Here is an 11,264-nt window from a genome sequence, read left to right as displayed (position 1 = left end):
ATGCCAAAAACTTTACCTAGGCATATCATTCTCAAATTATAAAAAAATCAAAGATAAAGAAGCCAGAGGGCGAAACACCTTACCTAGAGAGGAATAAAGACTGATTTCTGCTTAGAAACCATGTGAGCCAGGAGACAGTGGAATGAAATATTTAAAGTGTTGAGAAAAACATCCCACTGACCTAGAATTCTGTAATTTAAGAGTTAACATAGAATTATCCTTCAGGAGGGAAGGAGAAGTAAAGAATGTTTCAGATAAACAAAAATTGAGGAATTTGTTTATAGTAGACTTTCTTGAAATAAATGTTTTAAAAAAGTTCTTTAGAGAGAAGGAAAAAGGTATAGGTCAGAAGCAGATCTACACAAAGAAAGGAAGAAATCTGGAGAAGGAATAAGTGAAGATAAAAAGAAAAACTTTTATGTTTCCTTATTTCTCAATTGAGCTAACAGACAACTGTTTGTTCAAAATGATAATAGCAACAATGTATTCAATGTTGTATATATATATATTCATATGTATATATAATGACGTGAATGATAGCAGTGATATAATAGAGGTGAGGGGAGAATTAGGATTATTTTGTTATTATAAGGTACTCATACTATCTGTGAAGCAGTTTAGTGTTATTTGAAGGTGGACTTGGATTAGTTCTAAATGTATATGATAAATACTAGGACAACAACTAAAAAGCATTTTAAGAAAGGTAAACTAACATACTAAGAGAAGAGAGAAAATGGAATCATGTAAAGTGCTCAATTAAAACCAGAAAAAGTAGAAAAAAGTGGAAGATAAAAATAACAAAGAACAAGAGCAAAAAAAAAAAAAAAAGTAACAAAGTTGTAGACATTAATTTAACTATATCAATAATTACTTTGAATACCAATGGACTAAATGGACCAATTAAAAGAGTGTCAGCATGGATTAAAAACCAAAATCCAACTATACATTGTCTAAAAGAAACTCACTTTAAAATAAAGACCCATATACAAAAAAGTAAAAGGATGGAGAAATATAAACCATGCTAACACTAATCAAAAGAAAGCAGAAGTAATATTAATTTCAGACAGAGCAGACTTCAGAGCAAGGAAAGTTATCAGGAATAAAGAGGGACATTGTCTTATGATAAAGGGATCAGTTCTCCAAGAAGACATAACAATTCTTAATATTTATATATTATATTTAACAAGTGTTCAAATATGTGAGGCAAAAACTGGAAGAATGGCAAGCAGAAATATATAAGTTCATTATTATAGTTGCAGACTTCAACACTCCTCTATTGGAAATGGACAAGTCCAACAGGCAGAAAATCAGTAAGGACAGAGTTGAAGTCATCAATGCCATCAATCAACTGGATATAAAGTACATCAATAGACTACTTTATCCAACAAGAGCAGAATATACATTCTTATAAAGCTCACATGCATTTTCACCAAGATAGACCACATTCTAGGCCATAAAAAACACAGTAACAAAAATAATAGAAATCATATAGTGTCTGCTCTCAGGTCATAATGAAACTAAACTAGAAATCAATAACAGGATGATTGCTGGAAAGTCTCCAAATACTTGAAAATTAAACAACACACTTCTAAATAACACAAGGGTCAAAGAAGAAATATAAGAGAAATGAAAAAATGTTTTGAACGAAATAAAAAAGAAGACACAATTTATCAATATTTGTGGGACACAGTGAAAGCAGTGCTAAGGTGAGAAATTTATAGTATTGAATACATACATTAGGAGAAAAGATCTAAAATCAATCACCTAAGTTTCTACCTTAGAAAACTAGAAAAATAAGATAAAATTAAATCCAAAGTTAGCAGAAGAAAAGAAATAAGAATTAGAGCAGAAATCAATAATATGAAAACAGGAAATCAATAGAGAAAATAATGAAACCAATAGCTGGTTCTTTGAAATGATCAATAAAATCAATAAGCCTCTATCCAAGCCACCTAAGTCAAAATGAGAGAACAACTCTATGTCCACAGATCTGATAACCTAGATGAAACTGACTGATTTCTTGAAAAGACACAATTTGCCAACACATATGAGAGATAGACTATCTGAACAGGCCTATATCTATTAAATAAACTGAACCAACAATTAATAAGCTTTTAAAACAGAAAGCACCAGGCCCAAATGGATACACTGGTGAATTCCACAAACATTTAAGGAAGGAATTATACCAATCATGTACAGTTATTTTCAGAAGATAGAAGCAGAGGGAATACTTCCTAATTCATTCTATGAGGTCAGCATTGTCCTTATAACAAAACCAGAAAAAGACATTACAGGAAAAGAAAACTACAGACCAATATCTCTCATGAACATAAATACAAAAGTCCTATCTTCAGGTCCATAGATACTAGGGATCACCCTTTATTCCTCAGCCTCTCATCTAATCAATTCCAAGTCCACTGATGAATTTTTCATATAAATATTGAATCCTTAAACTTTCTTTTAATCGTACTATCTTGTCCTAGGCCACTAGTATCTGCCTGACTGTAGCAATGGCTTTTATTCTCCCCTTTGTCAGAGTTGTGTGACTGTCACTACTCTTCTCCCTCTTCCCCACTTCTCCTAAGTCCCTTTCAAGTTTCAGTAATGCTGGACATTTTTAGATTCTCTAAACTTAACCATATTCTAACTCATCGTGGGGATGTTTGCCTATGCTTTTTTTTCTATCCAAAATACCCCCTAATTTCACCCATTCCCCCAAACCAGTCTGGAGCTTCTACTCAACAACTGGGCCAAAACCAGATAGGGCATCACTTAGGCTAAGAAGCCTTTCTTGAACCTCAGTTGTTGGGTTAGGTTCCTTCCTCTTTGCTTCTAGACTGTTATTTCTCATACAGTTTTAGTAGTTAATATTCTGAGTTTCTTGTCTGTACCTCCCATCTAAACTGTCTTTTCTGCAAGGACAGAATACAAATCTGTCTTGTTCATCATTGTAGCCATTATTTATCCAAGTAACTGGGACATAATAGGTCCTCAAGAAATATTTGGTGAATGTCTACACCTTCATGAAAGCTGGCTACATTAGATGCATATGGTTTTCTGAATTAATGTGAAGATGGATACATAGGTCATGTTAACTCACAGTGGGCATAAGAATGGTAAATCTAGTTTGTTCTATAGTGGAGAGAGTTGTAACAGCTCCTTTGGAATGTTTTGGGAGCAACTTCTGTAAAAGGTAAGGCTGTTATAAAATATTTCACAAAATATGCTGAAAAATCTGCCCTTGGGGATCAGAGCTGTAGAATAAAGTTGATGAAAGAAATTTACTGTTAGATATCTCATGTCAAACAAACCTTATAACTCTTGTTTTGTGCCTCCCAGCTTGAGTGCATAAGAGAAAAAATGCAAATTTTCCAAATGAACTACAGCTAACAGTGCATAAATCTCAAGAAGACAGTACGATACACTTATTAAAACTTGTCAAGGATCAAAATGAATGTCTTTTTCTCTGAAATGCCAGCCTTTTTCTTTTTAAGGTTAGCTTTTCCCTAAAGCTACATCAATTATAAATAACTGTCTGCTAGCAAAACTAGCACAGCTACACTTAAAGTAAATAAACTAAGGAATTAAGCTGATTAAAAAATAAACAAGAGATTTTACCTTTTTTTTGATAGAATGGCTTCAAAAGAATGCCAAATGACCTTCCTATCTTTGTATATGTAGGAATATTAATTTAAAATTATGAGAGACATAGATTAATGTTCAACCATTGTTTAAAATAATTCTCTGGGAATCTAACTTTGGACTTGCCTTATAAAGGAAGTTACTTTAGTATTACAATTCTGACAGTCATCTTAGTCAAGATTCTTTTTTCTGTACAACTGAAATCAAGCCATGCCAGTTTAAGTAACAAAGGGAAATTTATTTTAAGGATATAAGAGTGTATCATGGAACCCAAAGGCTAGAATGTAGCTAGTCCTCAGGAAAGGGAAAGCTTCCATAAAATTCTCTCCCTTCTTCCTTTTTAAAATTACTTTTGTCCTTTCTTCCATTTTTTTTTTTTGTTTTTCATTTTCTAGTCGACATGGCAGAATATTGTTAACCCAAGAATCACTCTCAGAGTCTCAAATATACATTCTCATGAGAAAAAATGTTGTTTGAATGTATTCACTTATTTATGGACTCTGTCCACTACATCATTACAAGGGTGGGCTGGGTAGTGCAGGAAAACATGGCTGCCAAAGCTCACAGATTGTTGCCAGGCAAAGGGAGGGAAAAGAGGGTCAGATTATTGGTGCACTATAGGTGTTTATTCATCTCTGGATGGAACCAAGAAATACTAACCTCATATTAAATTAGAGGATATAGTAAAAAAAAAAAAAAAAGAACATAATGTTATGTTCAAATAAAGTGCCTTTCTAGTTCACCTGAGTTCTATCTTCATCTACTCTGAACCTGTTTACCTAAGTTGTATGTAGGTGTAGGTGTATTTGTATTGGCAACACATGTTTCAGGGACCAATGCCAGTTCTTTTTTTTTTTACCACTTATGTAGTCCATGCTTCTCAGGGGTAAATATATGAATGACAGGATAACTGAGGATCACATTAATAAATTCATTCAGGGTGTCATGCTCATTTGTGAGGACCTTGCAATGAACACTGCTGGATAAAAAAGGCCAAGTATGAGTTTCATACCCATCTGTTTTAGCAATGTCGGATGAATGTCTCTCTCAAAACCACCTCCTCCATAGTTTTTTTCTTTTTTCCCCCTTTTTTTTGCGGTACGCGGGCCTCTCACTGTTGTGGCCTCTCCCGTTGCAGAGCACAGGCTCCAGACGTGCAGGCTCAGAGGCAATGTCTCACGGGCCCAGCCGCTCCGCGGCATGTGGGATCTTCCCCGACCGGGGCACGAACCCGTGTCCCCTGCATCGGCAGGTGGACTCTCAACCACTGCGCCACCAGGGAAGCCCTCCTCCATAGTTTTTTGAAGGCTCCTGGGACGTTTTCAAAACTCCTCCTTTAGCTTTGGTTACTCTATATATGCTGATGCCACTCTAATATACATGGCCAACCCCATCACTTTCCCAACAACTTGACCTATATTTTACTTTTTATTATTTCCAATTGCTATCTCAAAAGTAAAAACTTCAAAACTGAACTCATTTCTGTGCCATCTCTTCAATCCGCACTCTGAACTGTTCCCTGTTCTTCGACAACCACGTTTCTTCAGTCTTCAAATCCAGTTGGAGTTTATGAAATCCCCTTGAATCTATTATCTTTGGCCTGTGCCCTCTGCGTTGATTTATTCCAGACTCATCATTTCTATGTCAGACTAATATAACCACATTTTAAGCGTGTCACTTTGTCTCCATTTTCTCCTTTGGCTCTATTTTTACATTACCACCAGAATTATCTTTAAAAGATGCTGTTATAAGCATACTGAGATGATTAATTTCTGTTTTAAAAACAATTTTGTAATTTCCATTGTGAACAGTGTAATGTCTGAGGTGCTTTTAAATTTGACCCCAGCACAGCTTTTTATCCTATCTCCCTGCCACACATGGTATGTTTGAACCACCCAGAACTTCTGGCCATGCCACACACGTCTTGCTCCCATACTTTGTGAATATAATACTTGCTACATTACATATTAATTATTTGTTATCTCTCACCTCCCTCAATAGACAATGGGTTCCTCAAGGGCAGAGATACAGTCTTTGTTCCTATTTGTGTCCCTCTTAAGGGCAGCGTCTGCAATAGACGTGGTGTTGAATAAATGCTGGTTAAAAACACTATGCCCATCCAAAAAGCTTATACATTTATTTTTCAACTGGGAAACGACTGCACATTGCAGGAAGCAGGAATTTAGTATATGCCCTGATGATTTTCCTCCACTTTTGAAACATCAGTGATCATTGCCTTGTGTTATGGAAATTTATTTGCTGAAGAATTCTGTGTCATAGGTGACAGCCAGAAATTACAATGCTGAGAAAAATTATAAAAGGACAATCTCACCTCCTAACTACAAGTTTCTTCTTTTTCCTTTTTAAGTTTAGTCCTTAAGATATATTTAAATATATTTATATCATACTAATTTACATTTTTGAGAAATCTTTTTGTAATTTCATGTTGCATCTAAAGCTTGGCTACCCTTGACAATATGAAAAATCCCATACATATGTAATAGGACACATAGTCAGTGTCTGCCAGGGCATGAAGAAAGTAGATGCTCCATTTCAAAGTAAAGCTAAATTTCAGGACGTGTAAAAGGGAGATGGTGGAAAACATGTTTTACAATCCTGAACTGACCATCAACTTCTAACTATAAAAAAGTTTGAGAAGCCAAGAGTGGAGTGAAGATTGAAAGAGTGCTTTTGGCCAGTTTCTGGTCTGCCTTGTGTCCCATCTCCCTTCAGAAGACGAAGGCTTGGTACCTACTATCAAAATATAACTTCAAGAGTTAAGAACATTTTGTTCCATGACTATAGAATTTACATGTTTCTTTTATTCATTGAGGACGGAACTACTAGGACGGTTCAAAAATCTAGATGCAAATGATGTGAAAATTGTAGATGAAAAAAACCCTACCGATTAACATGTAACTTCACAGAAACAGAGCTTTATGATTAGTAAAAGATGATCACACAAAGGTACATTTTCCTAGAGGATAAGATAACCTTTGAGTGGGCTCTTAGAGTGTATCTGAAAAGACATGTAATTGTTCCTTTAACTTATTTCCAGGTTTTGGATAATGTCTGTTGACAGTCCCTGACTATCATTTCAAGCCTGGTAAGATGTACATCAATGGGTCCCTGCAGCTGGGGACACAGTTGGCTGGGTTGTTACTCCATCTGAGGAGTCAGAAGTGCAATTGTTAGGCCGGTGGGTTGCTGGTGTCTGAGCCAAAGAGAGGCTGTCCTGCGTTCCCACAGCCTGGCAGGGCAAAGGATGAAAGAGCGTTTCTGTAGGTCTGACATGGGACATGCAAAAACGTAAGAGAAAATGGGTCATTTATAACTCTCTCCAGGAGGACCACTGATATCCTGCAGAGAGAAGTGAGAATGATCATTTGATGCCTAGGGGCTCATAAGCAAAAGTCTGAGGAGAATGTGGCACCTGCATCCAGAGCAATGCAGGTAAGAAGTCCCCACTGGATGGAGTGGAGTGGTCTTTGGAGAATGGGCTGCTTTAAACACCTGGGAGGCTCATACCAGGCAAGTTAAGACTGTCCTGTTTTAACCCTCATCCTTTCCTGCAATCCTAACATAGGCAATCAATAAGACTGAAACATGAGTGGATGATGAGGAATGAAAACGCAAGCTTTTCTTAATGGTTGCTTGACTCCGGGCTTCCCTGCATTCAGGAGGCCCAACCACTGTGAAACAGAACAGCCTTAATGTTAAGTCACATGCAGAGTTTTGACAATTATGCGGGACTGGACATTTTTATTACTCATCTAAGAACTTTTATTACCTGTGAGTGACTAAAAAGTCCTGAGACCAGCCACAGTTTCCCTCCAGGTAGTGTCTACCAAGTACAAAATAAGGTTACTTGATGAGCTGGGCTTACTTAATGGAAGTGTGTGTGTGTGTGTGTGTGTGTGTGTGTGTGTGTATGAGAGAAAGAATGTGTCTTTTTAAGCATGACCTTGCAGTTATTTTTTTTGAATTCAGTAAGTCTGTGCTCTCAATTTCTTCATGGTTAGTTTTTATCTCTTTAAATTAAATTTCTAGTTCAGAAAACTTGCATTCAGATCTTGTCTTCAGACTGACACAATGAAGCATGGATTTGCCCAAACTCTCAGGAATACTGTCCTCCTGATACAGATGTGGTAACCTGTTTGCACAGTTGCTGGTGTGCCAGTTAAATGCATTCTGCTTCAGCAGAAAGGATATTTTATCTCTAGAGGTGTTACTGTTTCTACATGTTTCATTTTATTTTGTCACTAATCATGGTTTTGAAAAACAAGCACTTCATATTTTTCACTTTAGTATGTAACTTGGCATGGGATTATTTTTTGGCTCTGCTTTGTTTTGTATAAGTATGCATAAACTATTTCCCTAAATATAAGTATGATAATGTCCATTTAAGGCTTCTGAAAAGTGCCAGAATAATTTATACAATATTTTTATGAGTTTAATTTTCTATTGCGCCAGTCAATGCATTGTAAAAATTCTTTTCTGAAGTAAAAAAAGTGCTGTACAGAAGTCATCAGAGTTTTTATGCAACATACTGCTCTTGATTGAGTCAGAATTGAAGTTTGTTTACTGTTCCCTCTGTCTGGAATGTTCCTTGCTCTGACTGCCCCACGTCTTCCTCTATCCCTGCATTCAGAGACCTCTCTGATCATCTAACCTAAATTTGGGCTCAATTATTTTCTATTTCTTGATCCTTATTCTTCAAAGCCCCTGACCTATAATTATATGTTTGTTTATTGTCTTTCTGCTGGCAGTAAAATATAAGATGGACAGCAGGAGGGGCTATGTTTTCTTCACCGCAGTATTTTCAGAACCTGGAACAGTGGACTCTCAATAAATATTTGTTGAATAAATGAATCAAGGGATGCATACTGGAAATACCATTCCTGATCATTCAAAGAGCACAGCTGTCTGAGAAACACAGTCTTGCACAAGAAACTTCTAGTAGTATTACACATCCACTTGAAAGTTGTCATTGTATTAGATTTAAAAGAAAGACTTGGTGAATTTATACCATGAACAGTAAGATAACCACCATAGCCTCAAAACCACCATATTTTTCAAATATTTAGCACCTACTGTTGGCCTGGCTTAGTGCCAAAGACTTAACATACATTGTTTCATTTACTCTTCCATGTTACACCATGTGTGAACTAAACGTATCCTTACCTCATTTAACCAATTAAACTGGGTCTTACAGCTTACCCAAGGTCGCACAGTAGGTGAGTTGTGGCAGGACCAGGACTCAAACTCAGGTCTGCCTTCATTTCAAAGCCCAGTCATAGCCACATGGCTATCATTGTCTTTCTTATCCATGCTGGTTATAATCTTATATAGCTGACTGCCAAGGGAAAATATTTGATGTGTTCTTAAATGAGTATTGGCAGGCACATTAATGTGGAAAGCAGTGGTGCAAGAGTTAGTGTCATAACTATAATACTTGAGATTATTAGTCCAGTAGAAGATAGATTCAGTGTGGAGAAGCATAGGAATTTTTTTGACTGACTGACTGCAGAACCAACCAGACATCCTACTTGCAGCATATATATAAACAGAGATTAAAAACGACAGCATATTTAGGAAGCCAAAAATAAGTTCACCACAGGTGACACTCTGGAAAAGTTGGAGAAGTGTGAGTTGATATTCTCTCTCTCTCTCCCCCCTCTCTTTATCTCTCTCTCTCTCAACTCTTAAACTCACATACCCCCATGGGTCCTGTATTTGATATAAGGAAAAGAGAGTTCTAGGCTTGTCAAAGACTTAGATTCTAGGCCTGACTTTGCCTATTGTGACCTTTGATGAGTGACTGAACAGTATGTATGTGGGAGTTCTGAACTACTTGGGTTAATTCTACTTGCGTCTGCCATTTGCTAGCTTTGTAATTTTGGGTTGTTATTCAAACTTTCTGAAATATGGTAGGGGCTCAGTAAGTGTTAGCCAAGTGTTACCCACTCCAGCACAAAGCTCCGGCACCTTCCCTTTCCTTCTCTTCCTCTCTTCCTCTCCCTCTTCCTGCTTCTCTGCAGGGCTCCCTTGCTCCCTCTGCGGGCCGAGCGCCGCAGTACCAAGCCTTCTGGTTGCTATGGGTACTGAGGTAACGCGGTAACCAAGGAGACCAAGGCGGAAGCTCCAGACAGCTCTATGCGGCGGCGATGGTGACGCACACGTCTGGGGGCTCTAGGTGGGTCGGCTGGCTGCGGTGGCGGCGGGCCTCGCAGCCGGCGTAGCGGGCAGCACGCCGGGTCTGGGTGGTGCGGGGAGCGGGCCGGAAGGCGGGAAAGGGTACTAGGCCCCAGGGGAGCTGGGGGCGCCGGCCCAGCGGGTGTTTGTTGAGCTCCTGCCTTGTGCCGGACACAGTACCAGGCCCGCGGGCTGCAGGAAGCGGCCTAGACTGCCGGAGTTGGGAGTCTTATTTTATTACAAAGCAAAGACTTCCCAGCCCTTAATGCTAATGGAGACATGAACGAGGGTGAACCCTAAACAGTGAAACCAGGCCTTCGTCACATCACTTGTACCTCTTCTACAAGCCAGCCTTTTCGAATTAAGTCTTTTTTTTTTTTTTTTTTTTGCGGTACGCGGGCCTCTCACTGCTCTGGCCTCTCCCGTTGCGGAGCACAGGCTCCGGACGCGCAGGCTCAGCGGCCATGGCTCATGGGCCCAGAGTGTAAGTTTAGTGAGGGTTCTGGTTTAGTGAGGTTTAGTGAGGGTTTAGTGAGGGTGAACCTATGTGGTTCACCTTGTTCCTCATTGCTTAACCTGATACCTGGCACATGGAAAAAAGAAAACAAAAAGGTTTGTTGAAGTGGGTGTGTTTGTTTTAAATTCTTTTTTCATGGAGTTGATTATACAGTAAATTCAAAGCAGTAGAAAACTATTAAATGCTAAAACCTAGAACACTATTATTGACAGTACACTATGTGTAGACACTCTACTAATTGCTAGGGATTCAAAGATCAATGGTAGGACTACCCTCAAATATCTGGGATACTTGGGGAAATAACATCTATATAAGCAAAGCAGCAAAAATAACACAAGACAGAATATAGTAGCAAGTGGGTGTAATACACGTTATGTCCTTAAAGGAGAGAAGCTCGTTTCTGATGGAAGAAACTTTCATGGTAGAGGTGGCCTTTGAACTGGGCACTGAATAGAATAAAACTTGGTGAGCTGAGAATTGGAAAATAAAGCATAATGGAGAATCTTAAGTACCAAGCTGAGTAGCTGGGTATTTTTTTTTCCTGTGTTTATGGGGAACTATTTAGAGGCAAAATACAGAGCAATCTGACACTCAAAAGGGTTTCAATGGTGTTTAAATAAATTGCTGTAAAATTTAGAAAATAGTTTTGGTAAAAGAGTTCTTACTCTAAATTTCCTTTTTATGATAGGTTAAGAGTATGAAAGCGGGGGAGAATCTGAATGATATGAATTAGTTATTTTAAGTATGTAGAACAATTTAGATTTTAAATCCTAAGAGGAGCTAACAGGACTGAGAATAAAATTGTAATTTCTGGCTTTGTCACCAATCTTGGATGGGTGCCTTAATTTTCCCATGCCTAAAATAGTCACAAGAGAGCACCTAGGATAACAGTAGATTGTATGAGAATGGA

General features: G+C 38.0%; 1 protein-coding gene across 4 annotated transcripts in view; it reads left to right on the top strand.

Moving 5' to 3' along the window:
- The first annotated feature begins 9,794 nt into the window (after nt 1-9,794).
- ZBBX (zinc finger B-box domain containing) overlaps nt 9,795-11,264 on the top strand; it is a 113,519-nt gene continuing 112,049 nt past the window's right edge. For 3 of the 4 annotated variants that reach the window (XM_032631242.1, XM_032631243.1, XM_032631241.1), the window contains exon 1: nt 9,795-9,838. The gene's annotated coding sequence lies outside the window, so the exon portion shown is untranslated. Of the gene's footprint in view, nt 9,839-10,331; nt 10,450-11,264 lie in introns of those variants that run through there. The other variant, XM_032631240.1, reaches the window with a different exon arrangement.

The sequence above is a fragment of the Phocoena sinus genome, chromosome 4 (assembly GCF_008692025.1).
Source record: "Phocoena sinus isolate mPhoSin1 chromosome 4, mPhoSin1.pri, whole genome shotgun sequence".
NCBI classification, from domain to species: Eukaryota; Metazoa; Chordata; class Mammalia; order Artiodactyla; family Phocoenidae; genus Phocoena; species Phocoena sinus.
The sequence above is the reverse complement of the archived record's forward strand: the minus strand, read 5'-3'. Positions and strand labels throughout refer to the sequence as shown.